This window comes from Halichoerus grypus, chromosome 7, assembly GCF_964656455.1.
Source record: "Halichoerus grypus chromosome 7, mHalGry1.hap1.1, whole genome shotgun sequence".
Classification (NCBI taxonomy): domain Eukaryota; kingdom Metazoa; phylum Chordata; class Mammalia; order Carnivora; family Phocidae; genus Halichoerus; species Halichoerus grypus.
The window spans coordinates 133,938,454-133,957,398 of record NC_135718.1 but is presented as its reverse complement, the minus strand read 5'-3'; the positions used below and the strand labels follow the sequence as shown (position 1 = coordinate 133,957,398).

The window sequence follows — 18,945 nt, the reverse complement described above, 5'->3', positions numbered from 1 at the left end:
GTCAGGAGATAATGTCCTAAGTCATTCCCACACCAACCTGAATTCTGGCCAGTTTATTGAATTGACTGTTTCTACTTGATTTTCCTTGGTTCTTCTTTATCATTTAAATAATTACACGTTATTTTTGCTGTTGTTGTTGTTGTCATTCTTTTTTATAGAATTCACCAGGAGCTAGGCTTTATTTACATGTGGCTGAAAACTAAATTTGGAACAGCTATAGTAATCTTAATTTTTTTTTATTGAGAGTTTTTAAAAATAATAATTGCTATGACATATTTCAGGATACAGTTTCTTTTATGTCAATAATAAAAGTAAAAAAGATTTAACTCATGTATATTTTATGAGTCATTTTTGAGCATTGAGTGCACAGACAGTGGCTAAATCAATCTCTTTTGGAAGCTACACTAACAATTTGAAGTCATCAGGAAGAAGATCATGCAATGCCAACTCAAAAGAAATACTAACTGTGATTTATGGTTATTCTGTGTTTTCAAATATATTTTCATAAATATTTCTCTATCCTAACTTACTCTAGACAAACAGATTTTTCTTTTAAGTGTTAACACTGTTTCTTTAAAGCAGCCCAGAAGCTATCATGATAACAGCTTTCAAAAATGTCATAAAATCTTAAAACGTGGTGTCAGGTAGGAAGCTCATGAAGTCCAAAGGTCAGGATTCTAAAAACTGCCAGAGACTATGGTGATACATGTTGTTATGTTGAGTGAAAATAATTTTTGCAGCTTTTTATTTTAGATTAATTTAAAAATACATAGGTTATTAATTTTTTATTTCATTTTAATTGCAGCAAGTTAAACTCTAAATACAAATCATATTTTTAACCACAGAATTTTACAAAGAAAGCAAGTCTTAATTTATGTGGATCTCAAAGCTTCTAAGATCTGTTACATTGTTTTAAAAACCTTTAGGACAAGTTTCAGCACCAAAGTAGTCCCTAAATCTTGGTAAAAACCATGGTATTGTGGCTTATCTACTTGTAGATCACTGTTGTGTAATAGACTAACGTTTTCATGTATAAAGCAAAATATAACAACTGTGAATAATTGAACACTGCATCGAAAACTAATGATGTATTTTATGTTGGCTAATTGAAAATAATAAATAAATAAATAAAGTAAAATAAAATATTTCCAAGGACCCCTCTCCTCAGTTCATATTAAAGATTTTCTGGTCAATAGTGAACTGACTATGGTAGCTTATGCAAAATGACCAACATATTCAGTTCTGGACAGAGTGGTACAAATTGTTAAAAAGAAAGGAATTAGATATTCATCATCAAAATATTTTCCTCTCTTGCTAATCAAGTTTAGAACTGGAACTGTTTATAAAACTCTTTGGTAAATGTTTTAAGCCATAGAAGTGAAGTTAACCTAGTGTCATTCCATTGCTAAAATATTCTCATAACCTGGTAAAAATATTGTAGCTTTAGTTCTGGAAAGGGCCTGAGAAAGTCTGAGTATTTCACAAGTGAATTCATTTCCTATTTGAATAAATATTATTTAGGATAGTGTTTGTGTTAGTTTGCTAGTGCTATCATAAGAAACTACCATAAACTGATTAATTTAAACAACAAAGATTTACTGTCTCAAAGTTCTGGAGGCTTAAAATCTAAGATAAATGTGTTGACAAGGTTGGTTCCTTCTGGAAGCTGTGGAGGAGAATCTGTTCCAGGCCCTTCCCCAGCTCCTGGTGATCACTGGTCATCTTTGGCTTTCCATGGCTTTTGCTGCATTGCCCAGTTTTTGCCTTCATCCTCACATGGCATTCTCTTTGTGCGTGTCTGTGCCCAGATATCCCCTTTTCATAAGGATACCAGACAGATTAGGGGCCCATCTTATTCTAGTATGACCTCATCTTCCATTTGCCATGACCCTATTTCCAAAGATGGGCACATTCTAAAGGACTTGGGATCATGACATCAACATATGAATTTTGGGGTTGTAGAATTCAACCCATAACAGTGTTCTCATTGTTCTCAACCCCCCCTCCCCATAAATGGAAGAAAAGACATATTCACCACACCTAAGTCATAAATAAGAGTTTGTATGTTATTAAGGGACAGTGGGGTGGTGGTACCCTGATCTCAGAGTTCCTAGCCTCTAGAACTGTGAGAAATAAATGTCTGTTGCTTAAGCCATCCAATACATGGTTTTTTATTATGGTAACCAAGATGACTAAGAGAAACTAATCTTCAAATATAACCCTATCATATAAGCATTTAATTGTATATCAGAGAATGTTGCTGGGAGATCTCCTTACATTCACCTCACATAACTGTTACTTGTAAAGGGTATCCAATAGAACAGAAGAAGCTGAGCTGAGCTAAAGAGCCCTGGGTGACTTTATTATGTTGCAGATAATGACATTAGGACACAGCATAGTAAATATTTTGTTCAAGGGCAGACACCTGGGATTGTTGAAACTATGGTCATTGTTTCATGAAATCTTCTTGTTCAGTGAACTATAGTAATGTCTTGTTTAATGTCTTGAAATAAGAGTATGATTACTTTTGTCATATTCTAAAATTACAAAATACATGAATTATGTTTCTAGTTCTGATGAAGGAAGCATAATGATGCTGCATTAGTAAATGGAAACCCAATTAACCAAATGCATGTAACATCTGAATAATTACTTCTAATATTAAAATAACTATTACATAATTACATAGCTTCCAATGGACTAAACTACATTTTATAAAGCTCATCAATAAGCAAATGTCATAACGTCTTACCACGTATAAATAAAGCCCTGTATAACACTTTCATTTTATTTATGGACCACTATATGTTAGTATTTTATTTTAACTGCATCCATCATAGTTTATAGAACTAGCTTTTGGTGTCAACAGATAAAATATCTAATGAGTTATGATCAGAAAAAGGAATACAGATGTACTGTATGTCAAATTCTCTTTTCCTCATTAGTACAGCAGCTGTTTGGCTGACAGTTTGAGTGATGTTTTAGTGTTTATTCTAGATTGCTTTTATAATTTATGGAAGTTTTGGTTGGAACTTCCCATATTCCTCTTTCATTTATTTTTCAAAGAAGCAAGATAAAATAACCTTAGCTGAATTACCTATTATATTAGTAAAACATGACTATATACACATTGACCAAATAACCATATGGTATAAATTATATGATATAACTGCATCCACAAAAAAATGAGAAATTGTATTTCAATGTTTAAATATGTTATGATTTATAAAAACTCTAAAAAATCTGTGCAACACTTTACAAAGAATATAAAGAGAACCTATACATCTTACTGTTTGAAGAAATATATCTCAAACATAGTCCTGAATGGAAGGCTTAAAGTCTCTCTCAATACACTTACATAATTAATATAATTCAAATAAAAATAAAATAAAATAATAGAAAGAATATACTACAGAATAATTTGTCCTAAAATATTATTAAGCTGAAATACAAAAATATTTGTTACTGGTGCAGAAATGGTCACACATACGAGAAATGATTGACAGAGGGGTGTTGCAAATGAAACTGAATGACATCTAGGTAATTTGACTGACTAAAAGAAAATTGAAACAGTTTGGGGATGAAGAAAATGTAATTTATAAATTTTTATTTTATTTTATTTTATTTTATTTTATTTTATTTTATTTTATTTTAATGTTATGTTAATCACCATACATTACATCATTAGTTTTTGATACAGTGTTCCATGATTCATTGTTTGTGTATAACACCCAGTGCTCCATGCAGTACGTGCCCTCTTTAATACCCATCACCAGGCTAACCCATTCCCCCACCCCCCTCCCCTCTAGAACCCTCAGTTTGTTTCTCAGAGTCCATAGTCTCTCATGGTTCATCTCCCCCTCCGATTTCCCCCCCTTCATTTTTCCCTTCCTGCTATCTTCTTCTTTTTTTTTTTTTTTTTTTTAACATATAATGTATTATTTGTTTCAGAGGTACAGGTCTGTGATTCAACAGTCTTACACAATTCATAGCGCTCACAATAGCACATACCCTCCCCAATGTCTATCACCCAGCCACCCCATCCCTCCCACCCCCCACCACTCCAGCAACCCTCAGTTTGTTTCCTGAGATTAAGAATTCCTCATATCAGTGAGATCATATGATACATGTCTTGCTCTGATTGACTTATTTTGCTCAGCATAATACCCTCCAGTTCCATCCACGTCGTTGCAAATGGCAAGATCTCATTCCTTTTGATGGCTGCATAATATTCCATTGTATATATATACCACCTCTTCTTTATCCATTCATCTCTTGATGGACATCTTGGCTCTTTCCATAGTTTGGCTATTGTGGACATTGCTGCTATAAACATCGGGTGCACATACCCCTTCAGATCACTACATTTGTATCTTTCGGGTAAATACCCAGTAATGCAATTGCTGGATCATCTGGTAGCTCTATTTTCAACTTTTTGAGGAACCTCCATACTGTTTTTCAGAGTGGCTGCACCAACTTGCATTCCCACCAACAGTGTAGGAGGGTTCCCCTTTCTCCACATCCCTGCCAACATCTGTCATTTCTTGACTTGTTGATTTTAGCCATTCTGACTGGTGTGAGGTGGTATCTCATTGAGGTTTTGATTTGGATTTCCCTGATGCCAAGCGATGTTGAGCACTTTTTCATGTGTCTGTTGGCCATTTGGATGTCTTCTTTGGAAAAAATGTCTGTTCATGTCTTCTACCCATTTCTTGATTGGATCATTTGTTCTTTGGGTGTTGAGTTTGATAAGTTCTTTATAGATTTTGGATACTAGCCCTTTATCTGATATGTCATTTGCAAATATCTTCTCCCATTCTGTCAGTTGTCTTTTTGTTCTGTTGACTGTTGCTTTTGCACAGCAGTATCTTGATGAAGACCCAATAGTTCATTTTTGCCCTTGCTTCCCTTGCCCTTGGCCATGTTTCTAGGAAGAAGTTGCTGCAGCTGAGGTCGAAGGGGTTGCTGCCTGTGTTCTCCCTTAGGATTTTGATGGACTCCTGTCTCACATTTAGGTCTTTCAACCATTTGGAGTCTATTTTTGTGTGTGGTGTAAGGAAATGGCCCAGTTTCATTCTTCTGCATGTGGCTGTCCAATTTTCCCAACACCATTTGTTGAAGAGTCTGCCTTTTTTCTGTTGGACATTCTTTCCTGTTTTGTCGAAGATTAGTTGACCATAGAGTTGAGGGTCCATTTCTGGGCTCTCTATTCTGTTCCCCCATTGATCTATGTGTCTGTTTTTGTGCCAGTACCATATTGTCTTGATGATGACAGCTTTGTAATAGAGCTGGAAGTCCAGAATTGTGATGCCACCAGCTTTGCTTTTCTTTTTCAACATTCCTCTGGCTATTCAGGGTCTTTTCTGGTTCCATACAAATTTTAGGATTATTTGTTCCATTTCTTTGAAAAAAGTGGATGGTATTTTGATAAGGATTGCATTGAATGTGTAGATTGCTTTAGGTAGCATTGACAGCTTCACAATATTTGTTCTTCCAATCCATGAGCATGGAACATTTTTCCATTTCTTTGTGTCTTCCTCAATTTCTTTCATGAGTATTTTATAGTTTTCTGAGTACAGATCCTTTGCCTCTTTGGTTAGATTTATTCCTAGGTATCTTATGGTTTTGAGTGCAGTTGTAAATGGGATCGACTCCTTAATTTCTCTTTCTTCTGTCTTGTTGGTGTATAGGAATGCCACTGATTCCTGTGCATTGATTTTATATCCTGCTATAATACTGAATTCCTGTATGAGTTCTAGCAGTTTTGGGGTGGAGTCTTTTGGGCTTTCCACATAAAGTATCATATCATCTGCAAAGAGTGAGAGTTTGACTTCTTCTTTGCCAATTCGGATACCTTTTATTTCTTTTTGTTTTCTGATTGCTGTGGCTAGAACTTCTAACACTATGTTAAATAGCAGTGATGATTGTGGACATCCCTGCCGTGTTCCTGACCTTAGGGGGAAAGCTCTCAGTTTTTCCCCATTGAGAATGATATTCGCTGTGGGTTTTTCATAGACGGCTTTTATGATATGGAGGTATGTACTCTCTATCCCTATATTCTGAAGAGTTTGATCAAGAAAGGATGCTGTACTTTGTCAAATGCTTTTTCTGCATCTATTGAGAGGATCATATAGTTCTTTTTCTTTCTTTTATTAATGTATTGTATCACATTGATTGAGTTATGGATGTTGAACCAACCTTGCAGCCCAGGGATAAATCCCACTTGGCCATGGTGAAAAATCCTTTTAATGTACTGTTGGATCCTATTGGCTAGTATTTTGGTGAGAATTTTTGCATCCATGTTCATCAAGGATATTGGTCTGTAATTCTCCTTTTTGATGGGGTCTTTGTCTGGTTTGGGCATCAAGGTAATGGTGGCCTCATAAAACGAGTTTGGAAGTTTTCCTTCCATTTCTATATTTTGGAACAGTTTTAGAAGACTAGGTATTAATTCTTCTTTAAATGTTTGGTAGAATTCCCCTGGGAAGCTATCTGGCCCTGGACTTTTGTTTGTTGGGAGATATTTGATGACTGCTTCATTTTCCTTGGTGGTTATAGGTCTGTTCAGGTTTTCTATTTCTTCCTGGTTCAGTTTTGGTAGTTGATACATCTCTAGGAATGCATCCATTTCTTCCAGATTATCTAATTTACTGGCATATAGTTGCTCATAATATGTTCTTATAATTGTTTGTGTTTCTTTGGTGTTGGTTGTGATCTCTCTTCTTTCATTCATGATTTTGTTTATTTGGGTCATTTCTCTTTTCTTTTTGATAAGTCTGGGAAGGGGATCATCAATCTTGTTAATTCTTTCAAAGAACCAGCTCCTAGTTTTGTTGATCTGTTTTACTGTTCTTTTGGTTTCTATTTCATTGATTTCTGCTCTGATCTTTATTATTTTCTTCTCCTGCTGGGTTTAGGCTTTATTTGCTGTTCTTTCTCCAGCTCCTTTAAGTGTAGGGTTAGGTTGTGTATTTGAGACCTTTCGTGTTTCTTGAGAAAGGCTTGTATTGCGATATACTTTCCTCTTAGGACCACCTTTGCTGCATCCCAAAGATTTTGAACAGTTATCTTTTCATTTTCATTTGTTTCCATGAATTTTTTAAATTCTTCTTTAATTTCCTGGTTGACCCATTCATTCTGTAGTAGGATGCTCTTTAGCCTCCATGTATTTGAGTTCTTTCTGACTTTCCTCTTGTGGTTGAGTTCTAGGTTTCAAAGCATTGTGGTCTGAAAATATGCAGGGAATGATCCCAATCTTTTGGTACCCACTGAGACCTGATTTGTGACCTAGGATGTGATCTATTCTGGAGAATGTTCCATGGGCACTAGAGAAGAATGTGTATTCTGTTACTTTGGGATGGAATGTTCTGAATATATTTGTGAAGTCCATTTGGTCCCAGATGTCATTTAAATTCTTTATTTCCTTGTTGATCTTTTGCTAAGATGATCTGTCCATTTCAGTGAGGGGGTGTTAAAGTTCCCCACTATTATTGTATTGTTGTCGATGTGTTTCTTTGCTTTTGTTATTAATTGGCTTATATAATTGGTGCTCCCATGTTAGGGGCATAGATATTTACAATTTTAGATCTTCTTGTTGGATAGACCCTTTAAGTAGGATATAGTGTCCTTCCTCATCTCTTATTACAGTCTTTGGTTTAAAATCTAATTTGTCTGATCTAAGGATTGCCACTCCAGCTTTCTTTTGGTGTCCATTAGCATGGTAAATGGTTTTCCACCCCGTCACTTTCAATCTGGGGGTGTCTTTGGGTCTAAAATGAGTCTCTTGCAGACAGCATATCGATGGGTCTTGTTTTTTTTTATCCAATCTGATAGCCTGTGTCTTTTGATTGGGGCATTTAGCCCATTTACATTCAGGGTAACTATTGAAAGATATGAATTTAGTGCCATTGTATTGCCTGTAAGGTTACTGTTATGGTATATTGTCTGTGTTCCTTTCTGTTCTGTGTTACTTTTAGGCTCTGTCTTTGCTTGGAGGACCCCTTTCAAGATTTCTTGTAGGGCTGGTTTTGTGTTTGCAAATTCCTTTAGTTTTTGTTTGTCCTGGAAGCTTTTTATCTCTCCTTCTATTTTCAGTGACAGCCTAGCTGGATATAGTATTCTTGGCTGCATATTTTTCTCATTTAGTGCTCTGAATCTATCCTGCCATTCCTTTCTGGCCTGCCAGGTCTCTGTGGATAGGTCTATTGCCAATCTAATGTTTCTACCATTGTAAGTTACAGATCTCTTCTCCCGAGCTGCTTTCAGGATTTTCTTTGTCCCTGAGACTTGTAAGTTTTACTATTAGATGTTGGGGTGTTGACCTATTTTTATTGATTTTGAGGGGGGTTCTCTGCTACAATTTACTGCAATATAACTTCTGCCCCTCTCTCTTTTTTTCTTCTCTTTCTGGGACCCCAATTGTTCTATTATTGTTTCGTCTTATGGTATCACTTATCTCTCGAAATCTGCCCTCGTGATCCAGTAGTTGTTTATCTCTTTTTTTCTCAGCTTCTTTATTTTCCATCATTTGGTCTTCTATATCACTAGTTTTCTCTTCTGCCTCATTTATCCTAGCAGTTAGAGCCTCCATTTTTTATTGCACCTCATTGATAGCCTTTTTGATTTCAACTTGGTTAGATTTTAATTCTTTTATTTCTCCAGAAAGGGTTTCTCTAATATCTTCTATGCTTTTTTTAAGCCCAACTAGTATCTTTAAAATTGTCATTCTGAAATCTAGTTCCAACATCTTACTAATGTCCATATTTTTTTTTTTTTTAAGATTTTTTTTTTTTTATTTTTTTTATTTGAGAGAGAGAATGAGACAGAGAGAGCATGAGAGGGTCAGAGGGAGAAGCAGACTCCCTGCCGAGCAGGGAGCCCGATGTGGGACTCGATCCCGGGACTCCAGGATCATGACCTGAGCCGAAGGCAGTCGCTTAACCTACTGAGCCACCCAGGCGCCCACTAATGTCCATATTGATTAGGTCCCTGGCAGTCAGTACTGCCTCTTGTTCTTTTTTTTTGAGGTGATTTTTTTCCATCTTGTCATATTGTCCAGTGGAGAATAGATGAATGAGAGAACAAAATGCTAAAGGGGTAACAATGACCGCAGAATAATATACACTAAACAAATCAGAAGAGACCTGAAACCGGGGGAAAAGAAAGGGAAAGGAAGAAAAAAGAAAAAAGAAAAAAAAAGAAAAAGATAAAACAAAACAACAAAAAAACAGAATATGATCAAATATGATCAGGGTCTTGCATAGATCAGTGCCACACTAGATTTTGGGCATATTTTGCTCTGTTAGAAGAAAGTGCCTCCCAAAATTTTAAAGAAAGAAAAACTTATATATGTACAAAAATAAGGGTAAATACGATGAAGGGATGGAATATGACTGTAAAGATGAAAATTATAAAAGATTTTATAAAAGGAATTGATAAGAAGTTGGTTGAAAAAAGAAAGAAGAGGATTAAAAAAAAAAGGGAGCATATGTGATCAGGCAGGAGACTAGAACAAAGCCATGCACTAGAGATTTAGAGTATATTTTTGGTCTGTTAGAAGACTTTTCTTCGATCTCCTGTTGAGTTCATAGGTGTTCAGAATTGTTTGATCCCTATCTAGCTGAATTCCTGGGACCAGACGAAATTTAGATCTCCTACTCCTCCACCATCCTGCTCCTCCCCCTGTAATTTATAAATTGATTAAACAATTTGAGTGGGGAAGGATCTAATAAAGAATATGGACTAGGTATATAAATCCATTACAGAAAAAAATAGTTTAAAAACCCAAAAAAAGAAACTCTATATATGCCATGATTATGCATCAAGCTTAAACACATTACTGGTAGAATTTTTATGAGAAACATTGTAATTGTAAATGTTTCCGAATCAGACTTCATTCTTAAAAATAATAATAATAATTCTTGAATATATGCTTTCAGAATATTTATCTAACAACAGGGAAAGATGGGTAGTCATGGTAGCTTATTAGAATCTTAATGAAAAAATCATAGCTCCTCCGTTATTTGTTCAACAGCCATAAGGAATTCCTATGTGAATAAATAAATACCTACGAGAGTGAACTCCTTTTATAAGATGTTATGTTAGTGTTTTTTTTTTTTTTAACATTTTATTTACTTTATTTGAAAGAGAAAGAGCAAAAGTGGGGAGAGGGGCAGAGGAAGAGGGACAAGCCAACTCCCAGACTAGCAAGGAGCCCAAGGTCTGGCTCCACACAGGGCTCATCCTAGGACCCCGGGATCATGACCTGAGCTGATGTCAGACACTTCACTGAGCCACCCAGGCACACCTATGATAGTTTTTTTTTTTTAATTCTTTACCTTTGTACATGTTACTCTTTTAATACTAAGATCACTTGGGTCATTAATAGTTTTACAAATTCTAATATTTTAATTTTACTTACTATAGTTTATATATTAGAAGCATATAAATTTTTATGTAATGATAGTGAAATATTAACCCATCTAAATTCATTCCAGGAAAAGGTGAATCAATGTTGAACAAATGTGATAAATTGTTAATTTTTAATTTCAGATTCTGTCTTTGCTGCAATCAAATTTCTATCCCGATTCAAGATGTTTTGCTTCATTCAGGTGAGTCACTGCATTTTCACACAATTTATTAATAAACACAAATTTAAACAAAGCCAGAAGTTTACATTAGCCTAAAAACACTAACTCTCACTGGAGACTTTCCTTCATATTACAAAATGACATATATTGAATCATTTAATTTATTCTTAAATTCAAGCCATTTTAGTACATTTTTTTAAAATTTAATTTAATTTAATGTTTTTATTATGTTCAGTTAGCCACTGTAGAGTACATCATTAGTTTTTGATGTAGTGTTCAGTGATTCATTAGTTATGTATAATACCCAGTACACATCACAACACGTGCCCTCCTTAATACCCATCATCTTGTTACCCCCTCCTTTTAAATGACCTGTAGGTAAATTAAACACTTAAGAAAAATGTATTGGATTTTCTTTTGAAAGAAGTAACCTGTAACAGTTTGAAAAAAATTAGGAAAATGCAAAGAATAAAGAGAAAGATTGTAGTATATAATACTATTATCAATTCGAATTATTATCTCTGTTTAGTTTTTAATTTTTACATGACTGTAGAAATCAAGGTATTTAATAATTTCTCAGTATTAAAATACTCCTGCGCTTTCACTTTATTTTTATTTATATGTTAAAGATTTTTCCTTTATCACTAAGACATAGTTTAAAATAGTCTATACATAATCCAGAATAGGTATCTACATTACATATACACTTAATTTGCCAAGATTCCTCTAATTACTTTGCCATTGTCAAACCTATGAATAAATTCCTTTATTTTCTTTAAAGTGAGATGGATGAAGGTTACTTGCAATCTCAGATATCTGGTTATGCAGAAGAAAATCATTTCCTTTCTTTTGCAAGTATAGTGTCTTGAATTAAAAACAAACAAGTGAACAAACAAAAAGAATAATAGGAATTACTGATCCTGAGCTAGGTTGCAATGACTGCTTCATTGAGGTATATGTCTTCAGGTGACATCAGTTTTATTTATGTCTAGGTATTGTTTTGAAACAGGAATTTAATTTATGGAATCTCTAGTATGCAGAGTATTAAAATACACTCACAATATATGTGTATAATTACCCATTTAAATAAAAAAATAAATGGGCAATAAAGAAATGTAGCAGGAGAAAATAAGATATTTTAGAGTCAGTGAGAAATGTGCTAGTGAGGTAATAAAAATTTTCCTATTACTGTATTAATTCATTCTGCTTGTATCAACAATATGATTTTAATAAACCAGGTACAAAATCCAAAGTTTGTGTACTATAATACTTTAAGTATACTAAATAACATTTACTTTTAAAGAGTCTTTAATTGTGCTTTTTTGGATTGTCGTATTTTTAGATTCAATGCTCTATTACATGTTTGAATATGAAACTTTAATGGACAAAACTATGGAAAAGAGCATGCATAATAGTAGTAGAGAAAAAGAAAACTTAAATGTCAGATGAAAGTACATTGCCTATTTTAATCCTATGGGATCTCAGGGGAAATATTTTGTATTGTAAATATTTTAAAATTAACATACCATCCAAGTACACTGCATTATAATATGCTAATTGTTTTCTGGGTTAGCACATTATTTCTGAGTATCCTTGACAACTCCCTTTTTCCTAAAGATGTGTCTGAAAAATATGCTATGTTTTAAACATAAAATATCATGTTACCAGTTGATACACCCTTAAAATTTCATGTGTCTGCCTTCCATTAATTTTATTTTACTCTTTTTATATGTTTATTGTTCTTAGAATTATGAAAAATCAGAAATATTAATAGGTACTACTCAGTTTTTCCCAAGATAATTTATCATTGATGATTTTGCTCCCCTCAGAGAATTTACTAGCAATCAAAAAGCAGTAGATAAAATTGCCTTCCTCAACTAAATAAAGCAAAACAAAAAGAAAAATATCCTGAGAATCTACTAGCAGCCACAAAACAAATTTGGTCATTCTGTTCTGGTTATTATTATCACCATTTTCAATTCCTTGTTCAGTTATTACATAACCATTTACCATTTCTATAACCATATTCAAAGAGACTAGATTTTTTGTAATATGTATAACTATGAATTATTGCAAAATTAGGGAATATAAGAAAAGAATTTTGACCAACAGTGTATTGTTCATTCAGTCACTATAATGAACATACTGTTCCATAATACATGCATGTTTTAATAATTAGTTTTTTTGGTAATATACTTTATGGAGTAGTGAGAAAATTCCCCTCCTCACTACTCATGCAGAGATCTAAAATGCCAAGCAAGTTCTGCCAATGTACAGCAATGCCAATGTTAATGTCTGTAATTAATGGAAATATTATTTTGCTGGTATGTAAATCGTTAAGTGGAAAGTTTGCATTACAAAAATGAAAATCTTCAGGAACCACAGTGATATAATGAATTTTTTGCATCAGCAATGCCTGATGCTTTATTTCTTAGGATGATCAGAGCTTGAGGTGTATTTAGTTCCATATTAAGTAAGCATCCTAGTTCTTGTTGGACTCAACATTAGTACAGGTTGCATCTTGGAAGCACACGGGATTCTTCCTCCACTGAACTGGTATGTCTTCTCCGCACAGGTGTGTCATTTGCTTCCTATCTTGCACTCACCTCTGAACATTCTGCCTCCCTACATCACATAGAGCTGCTGTGTCTCTAGCTCTGAATAAGACACAGACAACAAAAGTGACAACACTAACCAAACCAGAGTGCTCTGGAGGCAGCCCTCTGGAGGTGTTTCACACCCCCCTTCCTTTTAACAGTTACCATCTCCATTTTTCCTTTTCCTTTGCCTCTTTCTTTCACCAGAAAATAACTGTTACTTGGTAGTTTTTCTAATACCCTTTAGAGCATATTTCTCTGTTAGAGTTTCGCAAAAATACTTTTAATGTAATGACTTCCCGAATATCTTACCTTAATATAAATAGAGAGAACTTATAATAGAGAAGACATACTAAAATCCAATATAATTTTTTTTTTTACTTTAAAAGGAGTGGTAAAAAAATACATGGGAGTAAGTCAAATGCAGAGTTAGATAACTGAGAAAATAAAATAGGAGGTGGTAATTTTATATCATTTTTAATTGAAAAAGTTCTAAATTACTGTGGGTTATATAACCTCTAGGGAATAATGCAGGTTTTTAGGATTTAGAGTCATTTTTTCAACAATGAGAGTGAGTTAGTAGACATTTGAATGCTATCTCAAGGAATTTTCTTTTAAGTGACTAGATTTTAAGAGATTATTTTACCTCATCTAAGGACAGATTATATGTTTATAACTGCCTTGAGATCCAATGATCTGTGTACAAAATTTGGATTTGTTAATTCCCATTTCAGAAAATAAACTTTATATGAATGTTAATATTACTTACACATTTTCATATGTGTGTGTCCTTTTACACATAAACACACACTTGGATAAACTGTTCATCAATGTTAATATTATTTATACATTTTCATATTTAAGTGACTTCCAAGCTTAACATAATTCGTAATGCAATGCACATCATTTTAAATAAATTAGTAATTCTTCCACTGTTGGTAATAAAGAAGAATCCTTCTTCAAAACTCACTCCAAAATAATTAGGTACTAGATAATTAAAACATCATTTTACGTATAAATAGATACACATAAATACACACATGTTTATAAGTCATGGTCCAAAGAAGGATTGGGGTTACATGAACTGGAACAACTTCTATTCAAGATAAACGTAGAAAACACTGATACTCAGGCGTAACTGGGCTGGGCGCACAGAGACAAAGTGGCTCATCATTGAACCGGGAAACAGTGAAGATTAGATGGACGGAATAGCTTCTGAATTGGGTTTGAGAATATGTAAGGCTTTGTAATGCAATGTGTTATTTGTGAGTGAAATTAATTGCTCTCTTGAATCACGTAGTAATTAGATGATAAAATGGATTAATAATATTATTTTTCTGACAAAAACTCTGAAAGCTGTTTGAGCTTCATAGGTTCTGTTGAATATCACCACACAGTGTTTAACAATGCGAATGGCTCTATGCCTGGTGCTATTAAGTGAAGTTGCTTTTAGAAAAATATTAGTTATTTTGATTAGGGCAAAAGGGAACATATTTTAAAGAAGGCACCCTTGTAGATGGTTTAAAATAACATCAGTGACCAAAAGTATCTGACCTTTGAATGTCACAAAATGTCATTCTAATCTTGAAGCATAGAGTGAAAATAAAGTTTCATTTACTATGGTTAGAAAATGGTGCATTAAGTTCTTTGCTTATATATTACCATCAACAAAACACCTACTAAAAGTCTGTTTTTATGTTAAATAAAAAGAGCCACAATTGTTCTTCTTTCAGTACAAAAAAAAATGTTTGTTAAATATTTTCATTGTATTTGGAATTATCAAATATTAGATCCAAGGAGTGTATACTGTCCTGGCTATGGCCTTATAGGTATATATACCATAACAAAATAGAAATCACTCAATTTTTATATATGTATTATCACATATCTTGTGTTGAACAATATTTTATTTGGTGAGAATAAGAACAAAGAACTGGAAAATAAGGCTTGAGAGGAACTTAAAGCACAGTTGATAAAGAGAACAAAATGAGACAAAACATAGACTGCATTATGTTACAGGAAGTGTGAGGATCCTAGACTGTCAGAGAGTAGATAATTATATACAGAGAGAAATCACTATGAAACTTAATAGTTGGAAACTCTGCAAATGGCTAGATATAAGTAGGTAGAACCAGCAAGCATGTTGTATATTGGAGATAAATACAAGTGTATAGGAAAAAGTTCAATGCAAAGATATTTTATGAAAAATGGTACATAACATGATTTCATAAAAAGGGTGATGGGAAAGCAAACTGAACTTACTACTTACCTATAGTACTTACTATATCCCTAGTAATGTATTACTGTGGGAATTGTTCAATATTATCACTAAACTCTACATGCATTTTCCAAGCCCACCCACTTAACAGGTAGTCTGCGCTATTAGAATTCAGGTTCATTACTGGCTTGTGAATCTATCTACTCTGATCTTACAAGTTGCTCTAAGTTATGTCTGTATTTAAAATGGAATGGTTGTGATTATGAAGAGATTTATGTCATCTGACAAAACCATTGCCTTTTCAGGATTTGGGTTTACCAAATGTCTTTTGTCTGTTTTTGTTTTTGTTTTTGCTTTACATAATTTACACAGTGTAACAATTTATACATTCTTATGTACTCACCAATTGGGTATCTTAGAAACAGGTAAGAATAAAAATGAGCACCGAATGTATATAAATAGTTACTGGTTATAATTTATGTAAGAGAAGTTTAAACAGGCTTCTCACTGCAATGTAGTCTTCAGGAAAATGTATCATATCTTGGTCATGAAGAATAATTTGAGCAACTGTAGACAGAAATGGAACATAAGATGTTACAGTAGTAGACTGAGAAAAGGCATAGAGATCTGAAAAAGCTATGCTTTCCAGGGATTTTCTAAGTATTGCTGTGTAATGAATTACCTCACTACTTAGCAACTTAAACCAGCAAATGCTTATTATATTAAAGTTTTCGTGGATCAGAAATTCTGCCTCTGGGTCTCTCGTGAGGCAGCAGTTAAGCTGCCAGGTCTTCATTCATGTCCAAGTTCAACTGGAGCTAAAGAATCTGCTTCCTACTTCATTTCTATTGTTGGTAGCCTCAGTTCCTCACTGAAGTTTGGCAGAGGTTTCTGATCCCCATCATGTGAGCTCTCCATTGGACTGTTTACAACATGGTAGCTTGAGCAAGTGATTTGGGAAAGAGAAAGAGAATCCAAAATGGGAGCTATGGTCTTTTTATAACCCGGTATTTGTAATGACATAATACCATCATGTCTGCCAAATACCATTAGCATTTGTGACCATTATTCACAAAGACTAACTGGAAAAGTGTGAGAGTGAACTAAACAGAGATGTGAATAGCAGGAAGCGAGAGTCACGGGGGCCCTTTGGAGGCTGGCTGCTACACAGAGCAGAGAATTCTATGCAATCAGAACCATCACCCCTAGCCCCTTCCCAGGAAACACTTGGCAACATATGGAGACAAGTTTGGTTGTCAGAACTGGGAGTGTTGCCTCTGGTATCTAATGAGGAAGGGCCAGAGTGCTGATAGACATCCTACAATGCCCAGGACAGGCCCCACGGGCCCCCAAAACTAATTTCCACCCCCACATGTCAATAATGCTGAGGTTACACAACACTGTTGAGCTAAGCTAGAAAGTATACAGGAGGCTATTAATAAAAATAATTTGTGACATGCAGATTCTCTAAATATTATTTGCATATGACATTCTAAGGAAGCCAATGAAAGACACACTCAAATAAAACAAGAGAAGCAAAAATAATACTAAAAATAAAGAAGTAAAATAAAATGATCAAAGAGAAAAAAAGTGCTTGTTTCAGGTCATCTGATTATATATATATGTAAAACTAAATAAAACCTTCTGACAAATGAACTAAGAGAATATTTTTGAGAATTGAAGTAGGAATTTCTTTTATATAAACCAGAATATACCACTTGAAAATAAATATGTTTTCCTGACATTTTGGTTTTTCTTTCCTCTTTTATCCAAGAGTTAAGAATGTTCCCATCAAGCCAGGAAGTGGGGTTCTGTTTTTCTAATTTATTAATACTACTTAGATTTATCACTGCTTAGCAGAGATTGCCATCTGTGTTTCTAAATTATTTTAGACAGGATTGAGTTTTCTTTTGTTGTCTAAGACATGATCAGTTTGCAATTTTATATTCTATAAAAAGCATTCTTTGTGTGTTCCTATTCTCTTCAGCATTATTTAATAATCATTTTAAAACATCCATCAACTTTCTAAATTGTCTTTTCAAATAATCAACTCTGGCTTTGTTATTTCCCTGTGTTTAATTTTTGTGCTTTTTGTTTGTTTGTTTGTTTGTTTTGCTTCATTAATTTTTGTTCTTTTTTTTATTTTCTTCTTCTTTCATTAGTTGAATCTGTTATTGTTACTCTAAATTCTTTAATTTATAAATTTGTCTCTGTATGCACTTCAAGTAGATGGCAGTGTTTGGTTTATGTTCTTCAGGCCAAATTTGTTACCATGTTCTTTAAGTCTTTTTCATATAGACTCCTCTAGTTTGTTTTATTTCCAGTCACTGAGAGTATATTGTCACTATCTAATATTATTGCACTTTTATATATATTAGAATACTTTATTCGTGTATGTATTTTTGTTTATTCATTTATTTACATGCATTTGTGGTCAGTTGTTATAAATTTATATTATTATATTCTTCTGATTCAATGAGTATTAATCATAATTTCTTTATTAATGTTCTTTGCCTTAATGTTTATTCCTGTCTTAAGTTAACATACCTATACCAAATTTCTCTTTGTTATTTTTTGCCTAAATATATTTTCAATTTGTTTATTCTCAACTTTCATAGTCATTATTACTTAGGTGTGTCTTTGAAAAAGGTGTGCATAGGGGTGCCTGGGTGGCTCAGTCGGAAGCTTGCTTCTCCCTCTCCCTTTGCCCCAACCCCTACCCCCTGCTTGTGCTCTCTCACTCTATCTCAAATAAATAAATAAAATCTTAAAAAAGAAAAAGATGTGCATATATATGTATATATTTGTGTGTGTTTATATATATACATATATAAATTTAATACACATTCTTCTCTACTTAAAAATAAACAGATGTATGCATATTTGTGTATATATGTAAATTATATATAATTATATATATATCATATGTATAATTCTTCTTTTAATTTATAAGTGCAGTCTATTCCTTATGTTCATTGATACATATTTCTTTACCCACCTATTTTGAACATTCTATTTGTATTTTCTCTGGTATTTTTTTTTCTCATTTTTCACTGTTTATTTGATGGTTTTTTTCTACTTCTGTTTTTTTCCATCTGTTGTTACAAGAGTGAAACACTATTAATGTTGCTCAAGAGACACTTTGCAAAAATTTCTGTGACTATAGTTTGCAGCCTGTAATTAATCATCCACCTGGATAATTAAAGAACTCTGGTATGCTCCACCTCAGATTATCTCTTCCTAGTAGCAGGTTTATATTGATATCCCATCGTTTTTTTCACTTTTTTCATTTCGTATCAGCTTTGAAATTACTAGGTTATAGTGAAAATATTTTAATTATTCAATATTTATATAGATTATCCATGCTTTCTTTGCTTACTTTTCCTTTTTGCATCTCAGAAATCTCTGTGATAATTTTTCCTTTTCTTAAAATATGAACTCTAGTATCTCCCATTAGATATATATTTTAAGAGAATGTATCATTTCTTTGAAAAACTACTTACTTGCTCTTACCATTGAAAATTACTTTTGTTGATTGTAT

The 18,945-nt window shown here is 33.5% G+C and overlaps 1 long non-coding RNA gene across 1 annotated transcript in view; it reads left to right on the top strand.

The window, feature by feature from the left end:
• Positions 1–18,945, top strand: part of LOC144382508 (uncharacterized) — a 319,377-nt gene that overhangs the window by 98,282 nt on the left and 202,150 nt on the right. The window contains exon 2 of the long non-coding RNA XR_013449512.1: positions 10,552–10,610. This is a non-coding gene — a long non-coding RNA (uncharacterized LOC144382508). The remainder of the gene's footprint in view (positions 1–10,551; positions 10,611–18,945) is intronic.